Source organism: Acomys russatus, chromosome 4 (assembly GCF_903995435.1).
Source record: "Acomys russatus chromosome 4, mAcoRus1.1, whole genome shotgun sequence".
Lineage (NCBI taxonomy): Eukaryota > Metazoa > Chordata > Mammalia > Rodentia > Muridae > Acomys > Acomys russatus.
In genome coordinates, this window is record NC_067140.1 from 60,700,038 (window position 1) to 60,717,223 (window position 17,186).

At 46.7% G+C, this 17,186-nt stretch overlaps 1 protein-coding gene across 1 annotated transcript in view; it reads left to right on the forward strand.

Moving 5' to 3' along the window:
* The first annotated feature begins 2,113 nt into the window (after window positions 1-2,113).
* The window catches only part of Sema6d (semaphorin 6D), a 57,735-nt gene continuing 42,662 nt past the window's right edge, over window positions 2,114-17,186 (forward strand). Inside the window, exon 1 of the mRNA XM_051144527.1 lies at window positions 2,114-2,880. The gene's annotated coding sequence lies outside the window, so the exon portion shown is untranslated. The remainder of the gene's footprint in view (window positions 2,881-17,186) is intronic.

The window sequence follows — 17,186 nt, forward strand, 5'->3', positions numbered from 1 at the left end:
TCCCATGTCAAGCTCTGGCCTCTGGGCCTCCAGCAAAGCAAACACAAGGATGGCTCTGAGGTCCAGACTGACCCTTAGAGTGAAAAATGTGTAATTCATGGTTTCAGAGGACCCATCAGCATGTTCTCTGGCAACCAGCAGACTGTCATTCCTTGTTATTCCTGGATTTGAGAACTCTGGGGTGCTGTAATCTCTGGGTATCATTCCCTCAAACACTGCCCACATATACAGGAACCCAATTTATGCCAGGTGTTGAAAAGTGCCCTTAGTAATCTCAACACTCCAGAGGCAGGAGCAGGAGGCCCAGTCTGGGATAACCAGTGAGTTCCAGGCCAGCCTGAGCTACAAAGTGAGATGATGGGGCATGGCAGGGCATGGATTCAGGAATCTGAAATGAAGTTTTGAGGCTACTGCAGACACAGGACAACTTACAAACATGTTTCAAGGTGGCCAGTGACTTGTTTCCTCACTACCCAAGTAGCCCCTGCCCCGTTTTGCATATTCACACGGTTCCCAGTATCCTCTGCTTGAGCTTGCAGTGCAGGAAACAAGATACAACCGCTGGCTAGGAAACAGCTACAGCTTTCTGGGTCAGAAGTTGGCTAGGGGAAGGCCATGACTGCCAAGTAACTTGCAATGATGTCAGAGTCCAGCACAACCAGAAAACGGGCAGCCAACCAGTCAACAAAAGACATAACAGCAGGAAAAAACAACACACCAAAGAATCTCAGAAGCTGCTCTTTCCGCCTGCCCGCTACCCCTTTCTTGTGCCCGGAGGGCCACCGGGACAAGCTTGCATTTTAAAAGGCTGCCCCTTTTCTCCTGGCTTGCTTTTGGCTACCAACTGTTAACTGAGGTGTCTTTTGGGAGTTCCTTTTCAACTCCAGGGCAGTGTTCTTCCTAAATGTAAACATGTATCTGTGTACGGAAGAAAAGCAGGAAGAATCCCAGACAAGAATATGCTTCCCGCGTGCCTCCGTCTCTCTTTTCACGGTAATTAACCACACCAAAAGTTTAGCGGAAATGCTCGCTTCTGTCTCTCTTTAAGCGAGGGCATCAGGGTTGATTCTAGCCACTTAGAACCCTTAAGTGATACATGATTAAATTGGAAACTAATAAGAACACCTCGTTCTTGGAAATGAACTTTGAATTAAAATCCTCTTGTTTGGGAAGATATGATTTTTTAAAAATTTCATTTATGACAGTCCGGACATCTTAAATGATGTCGCTTCAAGGACATTTTCATTTCTCACACAACGTATTAAACGAAACACTTGCCTGTAAAACTGGCTCATTAGACTGCAAAATTATACTGTACTGAATGGTTTTCATTCAAAGTGGAAATAAGATTTTTAGTAGGCAATTTCTGTATTTTCTAAAGACACAGCTATGTTTGATTGCTTCTCCCCAGCTGTTTTGCTTAGTGGTTATAAAGATAAATGGGGAGAGGGCTTGCAAGAGTGAGCTCAAAAATAAATCTTAGACTAGAAAACTAAGACTGAACTTCGGGGTATAACTGTGCCCAAGGCACCACTGGGCTGCAGCGATTTGTCCTCGGGACGTCTGGGGGAGGCTGGGAGAGTAGTGAGGGCGCCTGGAGGAAGGGAGAGGGAGGGAAGTGAGAGGCAGCTTTGCAGGCTAGAGGCGGCGCCAGCTGGGCGACCCGGCTCCGGGAGGCGCGGGAGGAGCGGCTCCGCTAAGGTGGGAGAGCCTGGGCGCGCGGCCGAGCGCAATCAGGGACGCGGCAGCCACTGGGGTCGAGGCCGCAGCGCGCGTGGGGCTCTGGGCGGCGCTGGCCGCGGTGGGAGCTGCTGAGCAGCGAGGGAGCCGGGCTCTCGGGGAGCGACTCGGAGATGGATCGAATTACACCATTTGCCGAGCAGCGGTTTGTTTTGCTCGCGCTGGGTCCCGCCGCCGCCGCAGCCACCTCCGCCGCCGCCGCCGCCAGGGCTGGAGCTGCCGAGTTTCGGGATAGATCGCAAGGCGAGACCCGAGACCGAGGGATTGCTCTTTCTGCACACTATCTTGATCGGCTTTTCCGTTTGATCGACACAAGCTTTATTTGTCTGTCTTTTAAAGCAGGCTTCCCCATGAGAGGTAAGACTGTCTCCGAAGCTTCGCTGATGCTCTGGGTGCGTGATGGGGGTGGGACCCCGAGCCCGGAGTCCGCAGCACAGCTGTGTGCGGGCGCGTGTGTTTGCGTGGGCGTAGCATCGTATCTCTCCGGAGTTCATTGCTCTTCCAAGCCGCTCGGTCTTCAGTGGTGCCCGAGGCGCCAGGGGAGGTCTGGCTGACCGGTCCCAGCTGGCCGGTGGGCGGCCTGGGGGACGGGGCGGGGCATCTCGGCCCTCCTCCTCGGCGCACCCCTCCCCCTGGGCGCACCCCTAAGGGAAGAAAAGACTCCCTAGGCTGCGAGGAAAAGTTTCTTCCAGGCAGGGCCAGCTCGGCGATTCCCCGCAAGCCTTCAGGGTGAGCCCGCTTTCCTTGCTGCGGGGCTTGGATCCTCCAGCCCACCGGCAGCGTAACCCAGGCCGCCGGGCCAGCGTCGGCCCGGAGGACGCAGGGACAGCCGGGGAGCGCGGAACTACTAGCTGTCCCCGCGGGGACCGTAGGCACCCACCCGCTGGGCTCCCAGCCACTCTCCCCCGCAACTTTGGGTGCTTTGTTCTGTGGCTGAAAAATGCTCCACCGAAGCGTCATGGACAGTGTCTTCGCTAGGCAGCAAGGGCTCGGCCGGGAGACGTGTTAATGCTCTCAGCTCCCCATCAATTATGGATGGAAACAAATAAGGAAGAGTCAATTTTGTATGAGCCGCGTCTTTGGCGGCCAGAGGCGTCCTGTAGCCGGGAGCAGCGGCAGGCAAGCGAGCCCAACAACCAGGTAGGGAAACTTCCAGATCCCGCTGCAATGACAGTACAGAGAAACTGAGGCAGTAGCCGCCTTGGGAGACTTGGAAGCGCTTTCAGCTCCTAGCCGCATGTCTAACTCCTGGGTTCTAAATGAAAGGCCAGAAAAGACTTGAAGGTGTGGCTGCAAACCTAGTTTGGAATTTTTCTCATTAATTGGCTATCAGGGCCATTGCTGGAAGAGGACTGTTTAAATCTAGTACGTGTTTTAAAAAAAAAAAATGCCGCGGAGCGCGCCGGGGGTGGGGGTGGGGGAGTATTGCAGTAGGGTAATAGTTTGAGCACTGGACGAATTAGACCGGTCAGCAGCCAATTCCAGCATCCTCAGAGTGGGACAGTATATCTTTATTATAGATGTCCCTCTGAGACTTTGTGTACAGTAACTGGACCTCGTGTCAGCCACCCAGGCTTCTTTGCCTTAAATACAACCCTGCTTCTGGTTAGTTATGGGAAATGCCTAAGGCTACTTCCTCTCAAAACTTCTAGCTACTACAAACTGTAACTCTACAGTACCAAAATATGTGTGCTCTCTTCCTCCCCTCTACTCGATACCTGATGCAATCAAGTAGGTTCTTTTGATTATTTCAATGCTGAGGTCCTAGGGAAAGAGTCAACATTTTTTTTTTTTTTTTAATTCAAGTGGTTTAGTCTCTGTCCCCTGGAATAGGAGAAAGACTCTGGAGAAGATCTCCAAGGCTTTTCTTCCCTGTTTTGTGAAATCTTAGACAGTTGGAGTAAGTGTTTTACCTTCTTTCTGATGGCATAAAACGATAGATTCTGGTGCTGTGTTTATTCATGATGTTAAGTATCTACCCTAGGAAATTAACTTGTCTTTAGTGGCGTTTAACGTCCTGAGTGACGGGCTCATTCTCTCAAGCTAACATGTATGACACACAAACATTTACCCTGCCTTAGACACATAGAAATCACAAATAAGCTCTGAGATCAGGTCTATATCACCATAACCTAAATATGTAAAGATGAACTACAGCTCACCTATAGCCGATATTCGCTTTTCAGACTGCCAGAGCTTTTGTTTAGGTTTCTGAGATGTGCACCCAGAAGGTACTTAAATACACGATGCTAAGATTTTCTCTGCTGGCATGCATAGGCATTTCTTATTGGATCCTATAGAATATTGGTACCCATTCCATTTCTCCTAAGGGTGCTACATAGGTACCCTTCCTGAGTAGCCTTTCTGTGATGCATGAGCATGTGCCAGGAATACTGTGATGTCTCCATCACCAGGCATCTGATTAGCCTGAGTTTGGTTTACATCTGTGGGCATTTTGCCACCCTGCCTCCCCCCCTCCACACACACTCTTGATGCCCTCTGATGGCACAAGCACCAGCTGGTCATGCCTCCCTTGGTTTGATGGATTGGAAAGATGGCTGTGACGTCAGCCTTCGTCCCTAGAGTGAGGGCAACTTAAACATCCAGAGGACTTCAGTTCACTGGCTTGCTGCACAGGAAGGCTCAGTCCCGTAACTTATTAGGGTAAGTGGGCCTCTGCATCCCGTCTGGTGGTTTCTGTTCCCTGAAAGGCCATGGACAAGTACCCTGGATTCAGAAAGGTACTCAGGCTGCTGAGGGCTTACTGAGTCCGAGGGAGCTCCTCTTGGTGTTCTGTCATAATGAGCCATGGTAATTAGCTTAGTCATTGTTCTTGCCTGCGAGTTTCACTAAGCTACAAAGAGTGAAAAATGCATCTGATCGAGGGTCATTTTTCACTCTTCTGATGCATTTTATGCAGGGCTAAGAGCCTGGCTGAGTGCCTGACTGGTATTAGTGCAACGAAAGAAAAAAAAAAAAAAAACCAAAAAACTCCTACCCTAACATGTTGCAGGACAAAATATTATCTTTTATTTCTATTAAGGGTCTTTAAGCCTGCATAGTCTAGATTTATTTCTAGAGGAGGCAGGAGGCAGTTTAGGTGTGGCAGCCCATCTGTGTTCATTGAGTGCCTGTCATTTGTAAGGAACTACAACCATGAGCCAATTTCTTGTGGCCAGATATGCTTTCGTATAGTCACCTTGAGCAGCACTACTGACTAGAAAACCAGATCTGCAGGCAAGAAATATAAATATATGTCTCTTTTTTTGTGTGCAAAGTGCCGTATCACAAAACTTTAAAGCAAGATAGTCTGCATTCGGTGTTCCCAGCGCCAGCCTTCCTGCCCTCGGCGTTAATGAATGGGCTGCCAGTGTAGTTTGTGTACTGGGTCTGTCACAGCAATGGGATATGGTGTCCTCTGAGGATTATGTAAATGGAGAGTTAGCGTCAAGAATCCACCCAGTCCAGCGTCTTAGGAGACTGTAGAGAACAGCTGACAACCTGAGTTGGGAGGAAAAAGTATTTTGATTTCTTCCTGTGCCACATAGAAACAGTAGACCCTGTGACTCCATTAAACATGCCAGAACACTTTTCAGTTGAGGCAGCTGTCCTCGGGGTGTTGTCCTAACAGACCTTGATGACAGGGGGGCAGTGTAGCTGACCACCGATGTGGTTTTCATTTCTCCCCAACAGTCAAACTACCCAAAGTTCTTCCTTTAAAAACAAAACAAAACAAAACAAAACACCAAGCGAAGAACAACTAACGGCCTTCAGATCAGTGGAGTGCAGAACCCACATGAGGTGTTCGTATTTCTCAAACTTTCCTTTTCTATCAGGCTTTGTTAACTCGCACAGATTAGCATTTTAACAACCCCGAAGTGAACTTCTGCCATTCTCTCCACTTGGACACAGTATGTAGATCATCCATCATCCTGTCCTTGGCTACAACAGGCTGCTGGCTCGATCACCATTTGGAGGTACACAGAACCCATCCAACTGTGAATAGCACAGCTGGCTACAGCGATTTTTCCTTCCATACCACTGGCAGCATTGTCTGGCTGTGGTAACTAAAGCTAACACCCAGAACAGGAAGTTTTCATTGTTTCACAACCTGTGCCAGACTCCTCATTCAGTGTTGGGAAGTACACCTGCCATAAGGCCTGCTGCCTTGCAGGGTTTCCTTCCCTTACAAGGGAGCTTGTTCCAGCCTTAAGTGGCATGTGGCCACAGCAGTGACACTTTAGGCTTGATACAGTTTAGCCACGGAATTACAGAATAAGATACCCTATGAGAATATACAGGGGGAGGTAATCCCCCTCAGGAACAGTCATAGGGGAGGGGAATAATGGGAAAATGGGGGGGGGGGGAGGAATGGGAGGATACAAGGGATGGGATAAACATTGAGATGTAACAAGAATAAATTAATTAAAAAAAAAAAAATAAAGAAAGCTCCATCAGACCCTGTCCACCCCAGCCTTATTCTACCGGAAAAGCGAAGACAAGAGTGAGAACAGCATTCGGGCCTGTGATCCAGAACTACCGCAGACAGACAGGGACCTACCTCGCTCTTCAGTAACCTCCACACACCCTGGCTTCATCCCCTCTCCTTGACTGTATAACAGATCTCAACATAGGCTTGTGGTTCATAGTAAACAGGATTTCCATCACATTTTGTGCCGCCCCCCCAACCCCACCCCTGCTACCCTATCTATAGCTGTAAGGGTAGCTGTTGCTTGTTGACAAAGAATAACATATTAGGTGGGTGAATTTCTTTGGTGATGTCGCCAAGCTTTTCAATGGCTGGTTTGAACTTTTCTAATCAAGACTGTTCTTTTGGAATTTGATGTGCGGAGGAGGAGGGTGGTGATGATGGAAAAGGGGAAAAAGAGGGAACAGATATCACGATATTGACTAAATTCTAGATACTCTAATAAGATCTCTGTCTTTATTATGTGCAAGACTTAAGTACTTACGGGAGGTAGGGCTCCGTTATCACTGCTTGATCATGGAGGAAACTGAGTCACTCCGTAGGGAGTTCAGACCTCTAACCGGCCCAGCCCACATTTCCTCATCACAGTACAAATATTGATAAAGAAGTTAGATGTGAGGGAAATACTGGTATTGAATGACTTACCCCTGTGCGTACAATCTTGAGTCACGTCTTTCTTGCTAACCTAAGTTGTGGGGTTCTACCCTTCTCCCACATGTGGTATTCATGTCAGTCAGATAGCCGTGACATCTCCACTGGGCTCAGACAGCACCTCTCCCAACTCTGTTTTCTACGTTAGGTTTCCTTCTCTCAAGGTCGCAGCATGGCAAGGCATGTGGTCATATTCACTCTTGACAAAAAGAACAAAAAGGTGCTGTCTGGGTGCGCTTCCATCCAGTTTCCGATTGTGTCATGCAACAGTCTGCTACGTATCTCTGTCCCATTTCTTAGAGGTGTTTATGGACCACAGCTCTGGGCTTGAAGGTGTTCGCCTGAAACCTAACCGTGGAGTCTAGCAGATCACACAGCTCTTTGACCGGTCTGGGCAGTCAGACACACTGCGGAGACATTGTCTCCCGTGCAGTAACATTTTTGTTTTTGTGGGTTTTTTTTTTTTTTTCCTTCAGAATTTCTATGGGAGGAAAAACTTAAAGCAGGAGATATACATCGTCCTTACACATGATGATGAAATGTAAGCTCTTCAACGTATACTTAAGAGAAGGAAATACAGGTTTTAAGAGTAAGCGTTCAGTGTGTCAGTACATGTATAATAAGTCCTCAGGAGGATCTGCAGCCACTTAGCCTGTTATTGGAGTCTGTACTTAGCAGCCGAGGCAGGAGTTTGTACTGGCCCCAAAGAACTGGAATACAGGAAGCTCGTCAACTAAACACTTGTGTGCCTCAGTGGACCGCTGCCAGACCCGGAAGCTAGACCCTCTGCCTTCACTAGCACTTCACCTGTTAACCACAAGAGTGCTCAGAAGATCTCACACCTCTCTTGGGTGATCGGCAGATCGAAGAAGAAGAAAGGTAGTTTTGAAAGCAATACTCAAAGACAGAGAGGCTACAGAAGCAGCCATGCAGTCCATAGTTTCTGTTCTTGTCATTGTTGCGGCAAATGTGTCCATTCAACTTTGACCGAGCGCCTGCTCTGCGTGACTTCAGGGAGGAGCCTGACCTAATTCCAGAGCTCTAAGCAAATAGCGGCCATAAAATGGGGTGTGTTCTAAGGGCCAGAGAAGATACACACAGTTCTATGGAAGCTGAGAAGAGGAGGTTATTTCTGGCAAGGGTGGTCAGGGAGGGTCTGGTGGAACCACTGATATTTGAGCTGGTCCTTAAACGAGGTAGGACTTGGACAGGTGGACAGTGAGGGTGGTGGGGGAGGTGTTGGAAGAGACGACATTCCAGGCATAGAGAACAGCTTAGGCAAAGGCCCTGGGGTGGGGTGGGATTGGGGTCAAGGTCAGTTGTCTGCATTCACGTCCTTACCTACTGGAGGAGTTGTATTTCAGGTGCCTAGTGGCAGTTGGCTGTGCAACCCACAGAGACATATTGAGTGTCCCTGGGCTGCAGGCCCCACAGGGTAAGCCACCAGAATGCATGGCATCAATCCGTGACAACTCAAGATTGCTCCATTGTGAGGAGTAAACACCCCATGTCAGCTGCAGGTGGATCGTGTATACACGAACTCAGTGATGAGAACCCAGCAAGACCTTTCCTCACTGAGATACTGAGCAGATGCAAACTAGGTTGTTGATTTGTCTACCTTATCTTTTCTTTTCGACTCCAAAAGACTTGAAACATAGGCTCTTTGATTAAAAAAAAAAAAAAAATGCATGTTTATATAAGCACTTTGGAGGGGAGAGAAGAAGTTGTAGAGACAGGAAATAGAGGTGAAAATGAAAACATTGATGATGATGATGAGATGGAAGTCCCATTTAGGTGGCAGCTCCCTGAGGCTGTGGCCTGGTGACAGTCAGCAGAGGGAGAGACACATATGTCCAGCAAATGTTGTAGGGAATGTATTAGTGAGTTTAATCACACTGTACATACAGTCTCCCTTGGCGGGCAGACTGGACGGAGTGGTCTGAGGCTGGGGCGACTTACTCCTTCCTAGTAGAGGGAAATGACTTGGAAAATTATGACTACGCCCTTTAGGAAGTGAACTTTCCTTTGTGGCTCTGAGCTCCCAGGACAGACTCTTCTGCCACCAGTGGCTTGCTCTCTGTCTTGTTTCCTCCTCAAGCACTGCTCTACCCCTACCCCATGGCAAACCTTCCTCCAAGCCAAGTAGGAGCACGGTTGTTTCTCAGCCATTGTTAACCCATAGGTTAACATAAATTAGAATCAACACACAGTTAAGTTTAATGGTAGATGTAATAAACTTCAGGGGAGAAAACACCAGAAGTTCCGTAGTGTAAGTATGCTTATCAGAGTATGTAACGAAGCAGGAATAAGATTAAAAAAAAAAAAAAATGTTCAAGTCAGCAGCTTCCTGAGCCTTGCACGCAGCCCTGGCTCAGTTTCCCAAGGTATATTTAAGTCCCTCGCAAATCAATGCTTTACATGACGGTCTTAGCAGAGAACCGCTGCCAATTAGACTTCAATCAGAAATAGGTCAGTAGGGAGAGATCTAGTCACAAGCAGATCCAATATGGGGAACTTTTTAGGAATATTCCGGTGACTTACAACAGAGAAGCTGCTAAGTCCAATAGTTGATCTGCCGCCTGCGCAGTGGCTCGAAGTGAAGGGCACACGGCTCCCCTGTGCCCAGCACAGTTGCCTCTAAACCTAATCTAAAATAAGCTGGCCTGGCTCAGCTGGGCTAATAATAACAGCGCTTGCTGTGTGTTTGCCGTGTGCCATGGCATTGTGCCTAGTGCTTTAAATATGTTGTCTCATCTAAGCCTCTTGCCACCACCACCCCCCCCCAGAGGATATAAGGCCAGGCGCAAGGGGCTGGCATATGTGGATCTTCACCATGTGCCTGACACGCAAGCAAATGTGCTAAATCGTTTGATCAGCATTCTTTAAGATGGCTACTATTAATAACACACTCATTGTACAGAGGGAGAAACTGAGGCATGTCCTAGAGTTAAGCTGTTGCTCAACAGTGAAAGCAGGGAGCCAGGATCCGTGAGAGGGAGTGTAATGCAATCAGTAAACTGTGTAATCTTGAACAAGTTCCTGAACCTCTCTGAGCCTTAAAAAAAAAAAAACGGAACACTATGCTGGTAGTTCCTGCATCTGAAGACTGTTGTGAGACATAAATGAATTAATATTTGAAGAGCATTTATAATAGTGCTTGGCATGCAGTAGTGCTTTAAATATACCACTGTCTGTTAGGTAAAAATAAATGTAGTCTGGCTGCAGAGCCCGTGTTCTTAGCTTTCATTCTGCGCGTCTTGCCATGTGCGACTCGGCCACTGCTTTTGGCCTGTGTATGGCCTGTGACTTCAGCTCCACAGCATAGGTCTCCACTGGTCATGTGATCGGCCTGGCTAGGAAAGGGATGGCTACAGGTGGTCTGGAGGCTGGCCTCAGCCCTCTCTTTGTTCCTCTGCTGAAGATCTCCAACCCAGATGTCTGCTGTTTGAGGGACATGGTGGCAGAATCTGCAGTCCACTGCTGATTGTGTGAAAGAACAGATGCAGGCAATTGGTGTATGTTCTGTGCTGGTGGCTCCTGCCTTGGTGAAACTTACCATAAACACTCAGGCACACTCCTGAGCCAATCCATAACTATGGGTAGTCCTCAGACTTTAAAAATTCATCAGCATCATACAGGTTAAAATGCAGATTCCCAGAACCCTTCCCTTGAGCATGCCAGATAACTAACACCTATCGTCTGTTGTCCACCCTTGGAGAAAAGAGCCTCCAGTATAGGCAGAGTAGCCCTGACAGCAGGGCACTGGCTGACTGTCTACCATCTGGGTTTTAGAAATGCAGGCTCCCATGTCAACACACTACTGGACAGCAAGGCTGGTATGGACAGGCCACTAGGTAGGCATGACTTTCTCCTGCCAGCCCATGGCATCTCAGGTAGCTTATGAAAGAGAAGAAGAAGCGATAAAATGCACTACAAGCTAAAGAGGGCTATTTTTAAAAACTCTAGTTTGTAAAAGATTTCCACAGTGAGCAGAAATCATGAAAGAAAAAGGGCCTGGCTTATTTCTGCTGACGGGCCTGTATCATTTCATAAGTGGGGCCCTGGGCCAGTATTCCTATCAACAGTTCTTGATGCAATGATAAACTGAGATAAGGATAATCAGACTTCATGCTTCAGGGCATCAGGTGATTGCCTGCTGTGGTCAGGACGGAATTCTTCCCCCTAGTGCTTTGTACAATTGACTAGACATGTTAGATGGGGTTTTTTTAGCCATGGTTGGGAGGATGGGGACTAGAGGCCTGGCTGGAGAGCCCACATGGGACATAGTGTGTCTGGGCATGCAACCCCATCACCACTTGGCTTTTTTGTGATCATCACTTATGCTTGTTCTGTACACTTGATGTATCTATTGATACAAAGCACATAGTGAGATCAGGAGCATGCTGCACTTAGAAGCAGGTGCCTTGCACTCCATCCATGGTCAGAAAAACCCAGTTTGTCATCTGTTGATGCTCTGCTGCCCTGTGAAATTATAGTGAGTGTCAGATGAAATAGTGCATGGAAATGAATGTGCTATTTGAATGGAAGGTGTCCTCACAGCACAGTGACATCAGTGCCTATTGTAAGCAGTGGTCTATAGATTTATGCTGGGATAATGCCCTGGCCAGAATGACGGAACACCCAGCTCTTAATCTGCATGGAACACTGAAAAGTTTTATTTACCTCCTCTCAGGGTCCCGTGTCAGCCTGTTGGGACAGACAGCTGCTTGTTTTATTCCCAAGGAATGTCACCTATTGTAGATGACAATGAACAAGAAACCTACAACAGTTGGAATTTATAACATCATAGTCAGGAGGAGGAGAAGCCTGGGGTGAGTGTCAGTGGCTCATATCAAGGTGCTGGGCGCAAAACTCTTGTTGTTGCCTTTTGTGGCCCCTAAGGCCATGTTTAGCCCTTGCTTGCTCCCCATCCTCCATTTCTGCAGTCACGGCCTGAACTCGGCTCCCAGGACCTGCATCTCTGACTTGCCTGCCTCCCTCATCCATGACTTAAGCAACATCATAGTAACTTTGGCCCCATGCATGACCTAGTGTTACTTCCCAGTTTTAAAGATCTTAGCTTAACCTTCCTCCTGCCAAGAAAGGTTGCATATTCTAAGGGTTGCAGGAATGCAGGTGTTGACACTTCTCAAGGGTGGGGACATTATTCTGTCTAGCAAGGCTCAAGTACCTTGAGGACATGAAATATCGGGGTCAGAATCTCTGTCCAGCTCTGGCTCTGAAGCCCAATCCTCACCACTTGCCATAAACTTGCTCAATTTAGTTGGTGGGGAAAACAGTAAAACCTTTGCATAGAAGTGATGAGAAAAGCCGTGTTGCTCTTAGAATACTCAGTCGGCATTTTGTGTTGTTGTTGTTGTTGTTTTTAATATAGTCATAGTAGTTTGTTAACAACTCAGACATTGCCTTTACTGATCTTCACGTCCCACTCTGTACTAAGTATGCTACAAAATTATTTTTTTTTCTGAGAGTAGGTATTTAATAACTGAATTTTGGTTGGGAAGTATTTCAACGAAGCTGTCCATTCAGCAAGGGTAAGAGGAGAAATGTGACAGGAGCCACTGTCTTCTCACTTGCTGATTTTGGCACTGCCTCTTGGCCAACTGGATAGAGTTTCTCAAGCAAGACTATTGTGCTCCATCCCTGATGACCATGACTTTCTCTGGCTTGAAAAGCTTGACATCCCCAAAGGCCAGTCATTCAATTAGGGGCCTGTGTTCTGCTAGGACTTGGAAGAACAGTCAGAAGTTGTCAGGGCCTCTTTTCTCTCTTATGTGTAAAGTCAATTATAATTTTGAAAGTCGAACTATACACCTATCATTGCAAAAGATTTCAGAACAATTTGAAAGTGGGTTAAGAACACAGAGCTAATCGATGGGCAATTTGATCGTCATGTGGGTCTCCTAGTAAGTTGATCTGGTGCTAACTATGACATGTTGCCTGCTTTCGATCACTTCACCCGAACCGGACTACCTGGCCTGGCCTTGGTGGATGAGAAGAAGCTCAGTCCTTATTCAACATGATGTGCTGGGGTAGACGGGGGTGGGGGGGGGGCTCCCCTTTTATGAGGACAAGGAGGGGGGAAGGGGGAAAGAAGGTAGTAGGGATGGACCAGGATGAGAGGAGGGACGGGGCTATGGTTAGGATGCAAAGTGAATATATAAATCAAAAATAAAATAAAATAAAAATAAAATAAAATAAAAATAAAATAAAAATAAAAATAAAAATAAAAACACCCACAGAGCTAGGAGTCTGGGAACTAGCTTTGCTCTGCCAACTGTCCTGAGGCCTGAGACAGCCCCAGACCTACTGGCTGCTATTTTCTCCTTAGAACAAAATGAATTTGAGGGCAAACTGGAGCCTAGAACCTCCAAGGTCCTAATAACAGAGTTCTTTAATGCTATATTTGTCTTCATCCTGTATCTTCCTCAGTTGTAGGATCGAGTACCATGGTGACTTGAAAACTGTGAGTCTGTAGCGTGAGTGCGATGCAGTTGTGTGCATACAGAGGCAGGCAACAGATAGCCCGACTTTCCAAATTTATTATTGTCACTTGCATTTTACAGCACTCTGCCCTTTTCTTTGGGGATCACTTATACTTCATTGCTGTTAATATAGTTTTTAGACTCAATTTTCAGAAATACGTAGATAATATTTTCAGTTAGCAATAACTGTGCCTCATTCAGCTCTCGGGAGCTGATGCGGTTCTGCAGCACAGCTTCTCCATAATTTTCACTTGCGTCCCTGAAGAGCCATCCCCCCTCCACACATGTAACACACTGAGAGGGTGATGCCAGACCTGACTGATGGGCTGTGGCTGGTTTAGCTTGCATTGCAGAAAACTGTAGACTGACATGCAAAGTCAGGGAGAAAGGGGGTGTCTTTATTGATTAACAAACTCTTTTTATGGAAGGGGGGGGGACGGTAGCCATTCCAAAACAAATTTGTCATCTTTGATTGAATATAGTAGTCACTCTTATCCATGGGGAATTCATTTCAGAACCTCCTCCAGTGGGTGCCCGAAACCTCAGTGCCTTGAACTCTATATGGACCATGCCTTCCCCTATACAGAAATAAATACCTGTAATACTGTATAAATTAGGTGAAATAAGAGATTAGCAGTAGCTAGTAACAAAATGAAAGCATTACAGTAGTGTGCATTAATAAATGTTGTATTAACGTGGTATCTTTCAAAACATCTTGTATTTTTGCTTTCCTGTTCAGAGGCAAGTTAATGGCTTCTCATGGCCAGATCTTGACTGTCTACGTCACTGTTAGAGTTTGAAGCCATTGCTAAGTCAGAGAAAGGGTTCCTTGGGCTTAAGCACTGAGTTGCTGCAGCTGTTCAGCTAGTCATGTAAGGACTGCTAAGTGGTCAGTAGGCGGGTGACTTACTCAGTGTGGTGTCCCTGCATAGAGGGATGATTTTTGTACCAACCAGCTAGGACGGTGCCCTGGTTTTGTTTCCTGTTTCTGTGATTAAAATACTCTGAAAAAAAAAAAGCAAGTTAAGTGGGGGCGGGGGGGGGAGGTGGAAAGGGTTTGTTTGTTCACAATTCTAGGTAATAGAAAAGTCAAGGCAGTGGGAACTCAATGCAACTAATCACATCATATCCAAAGTCAAAAGCAGAAAAGTGATGAGTGCATGCATGCCAGTGCTCAGCTTACTTTCTCCACTGGCTCACAGTGCAGAACCCTATTTCCAGGAAATGGCCCTACCAACAATGGGCAGTATTTCCTGCCTCAATTAACATAATCAAGAGAATCTTCCACAGAGGTCCCCAAAAGTCACCCAAAGGTCTCTCTTACCATTCCCTCCCACTGCGGCTCTAGATTGTATCTTAGACAGGGCTGGACTGGATGGGATGGTGGGATTTCCTCCTGTTACTCATGAGAACTGGACATAAAACCGGTGGGTCATGCATTTCTGGTATTTTTGAATTAATATTCTCAAAACACACTTGGTTATAGGTACTTGACACCGTAGAATAATGGCACTGTATATAAGAAAGGATTGAAGGGTTTGCTTTAAAAAATGTGTGTCTCTCTCTGAAAAGCGTGCTAGCATTTAATACAGACGCTGTCGGCAGTCTTAGCTCCCTGACCAACTCACAGAAAGGAAAGTGAGCAACCCCAGCCCACGTGCAAGCTTGTGGTAACCACTGTTCAGTTCCTACCATCGGAACTTGAAGCTTGGTAGTGTTTTCCCTCAACTATTATCACTATCCTCATGAGTGTATCAAACTCAAAAATTATGAAAAGAAGCTACACCACTCACTATACATACGTCCTTTACACTGGTGTACGCCAGTCTCGGTTCATGCAGTGATCCCAGTGCTACTGCGTCTTAACACTTCCATACTCCACACAGAGCTTTTGAACAAGAGCCTCTGAAGTGAAGGATAGACAGGGATTGAAATCCTGGGCCTGTCCTCAGTGGACATTAGAAAGCGGATGTGTCTGAGTCTTGGTTTCCCATCCTATGAAATGGAGAAAGTATCCTTAAGGAAGATGTAGCACCAAGGAGCATACTGCACGGGAGCCGGCCCTGGGGGGGTTGGGTTTTCTAGGATGAGAAGGATGTGGAAGTGAAAAACAGAAAACCCCAGTTCAAAGGTGTTTAAGAGGTCGAGGGCCTCACATCAGGCCATCCGGAGTCCTAAAAATGTGCCAGGCCTTCTTTAGTTAAGCAAAGTTATGAACGTGTGGGCGCTTCCCATGGCCTTTCCTGGGGGCAGCTGTCTGCATGTTCCTATAAGCACCTTGTGTGTCAGATGAGAGGCCAGCAGATGAGGAGGCCAGGTCTTCCCAGAATTCCTGAATGAGTGACATACTTCTCCTGGGTCTCATTGGACATTGGTCTCATTGTGCACCTACTCAAATCTGGAGTGTAAACCAGTTTGGGAAAGAGGGATGGGACTATTGTGAGTGTCCCAGGTTGGGGAGGTTGGCATACCCCCTGGCAGCATGCATAAAAGCAGCATGCGGTTACAGGGCACTTACATACCTTGTCACACATGTGTTTTGTGCTGCTACTGTCTACATTACAATAGTAAAATTGTGGGTGCATCCAAACTATAAAAAAGTTTCGTGGTTGGCAAGGAATATTTTTCTCCATTAGTTGAACGTTTTACATACATGAAACAGGAATTACATTTGATTAGTCACTTAAAAATACAGAAGGTGCCTGGCATTGGAGGGAAATGCTACCAAGTGTGGGCGCTATACAGAGCATAAGTTTGCTGTCTCCATGCTTCTGTCTTTTCCCTGTAGCTTGTGTAAGATGAGAAACAAGGACCCCCTGCCAGACTAACTTGGAAACATCACAGTAAATATAGTCATAATTATAAAGGCACTTTCATCTGTTGAGAGTCAGAAACGCTAACTCGATTTTCTGAAACGCACAGGCATTTCATGATCATAAATTCACAGCTTTCTCGTGTTCCCACTTAAAAAAATAGGAGGACGAGCGTTCTTTGCCTTTGAACATTTTCTAGCCTCTTTTCCTGGTACAGTTAAACAATAAATCAGGTCTTAGACACCATAAAACCTAGGCGAGGAGGCCCCTCCTCTACCTGTCTTTCTGCAGCTGATCTGCCTGTGCATGAAGCTGTAAATACTAACTACCTAGATTTTCAGTACCTGAGATTTCTATTTTTGGTGTTTTAAAGTTCTTTTTTGTTTTTCCCCACCAAAGTGAGCCATCACTCAGAGTTTATCAGGTAAGTCTTGCTTCATAAAGGAAGACTGTGGCTCTTCCTCCACTGCTTGGTCTGTGCAACCTTCACAGTTTCTTTCCCAGCTCTTGCAGCCCGAGAGCCCAACAGCTCCTAAGCGCAGAGGTGGACTCTGCTACTGAACCTCTCAGGAGCCCCGTTTCCCCTTCTGATAAATTATAATAGTATTTCTACCTAACAGGAGCGCATGAGTTGCTCCCAGTGTAACTGGTCAAAACCACTTGGCATGGAATTCAACAAGTTGTAGTGGCTTTAATGAGCATCACCATAGTTTACAAATCCAAGATGTGTGCCAGTATAGCGATCACCAGGACACCTTATTTGGATGCCTACTTAAAAATGCATAAAGAAGGAGAAAAGACAGAAACGGGCGTGATCAGAACATGACATTACTGAAGCGCATTGAGGCCAATCATCCCTACGATGCATACACCTGTAACTGTAGTTTTGTCATGCAAAACGTTTGCTGTGATGCACATTATTTTGTGATGATGACACAAGTAATGGACCAGGTACTTCGAGTCCCAACTCAACCTGGACTTGGAGCT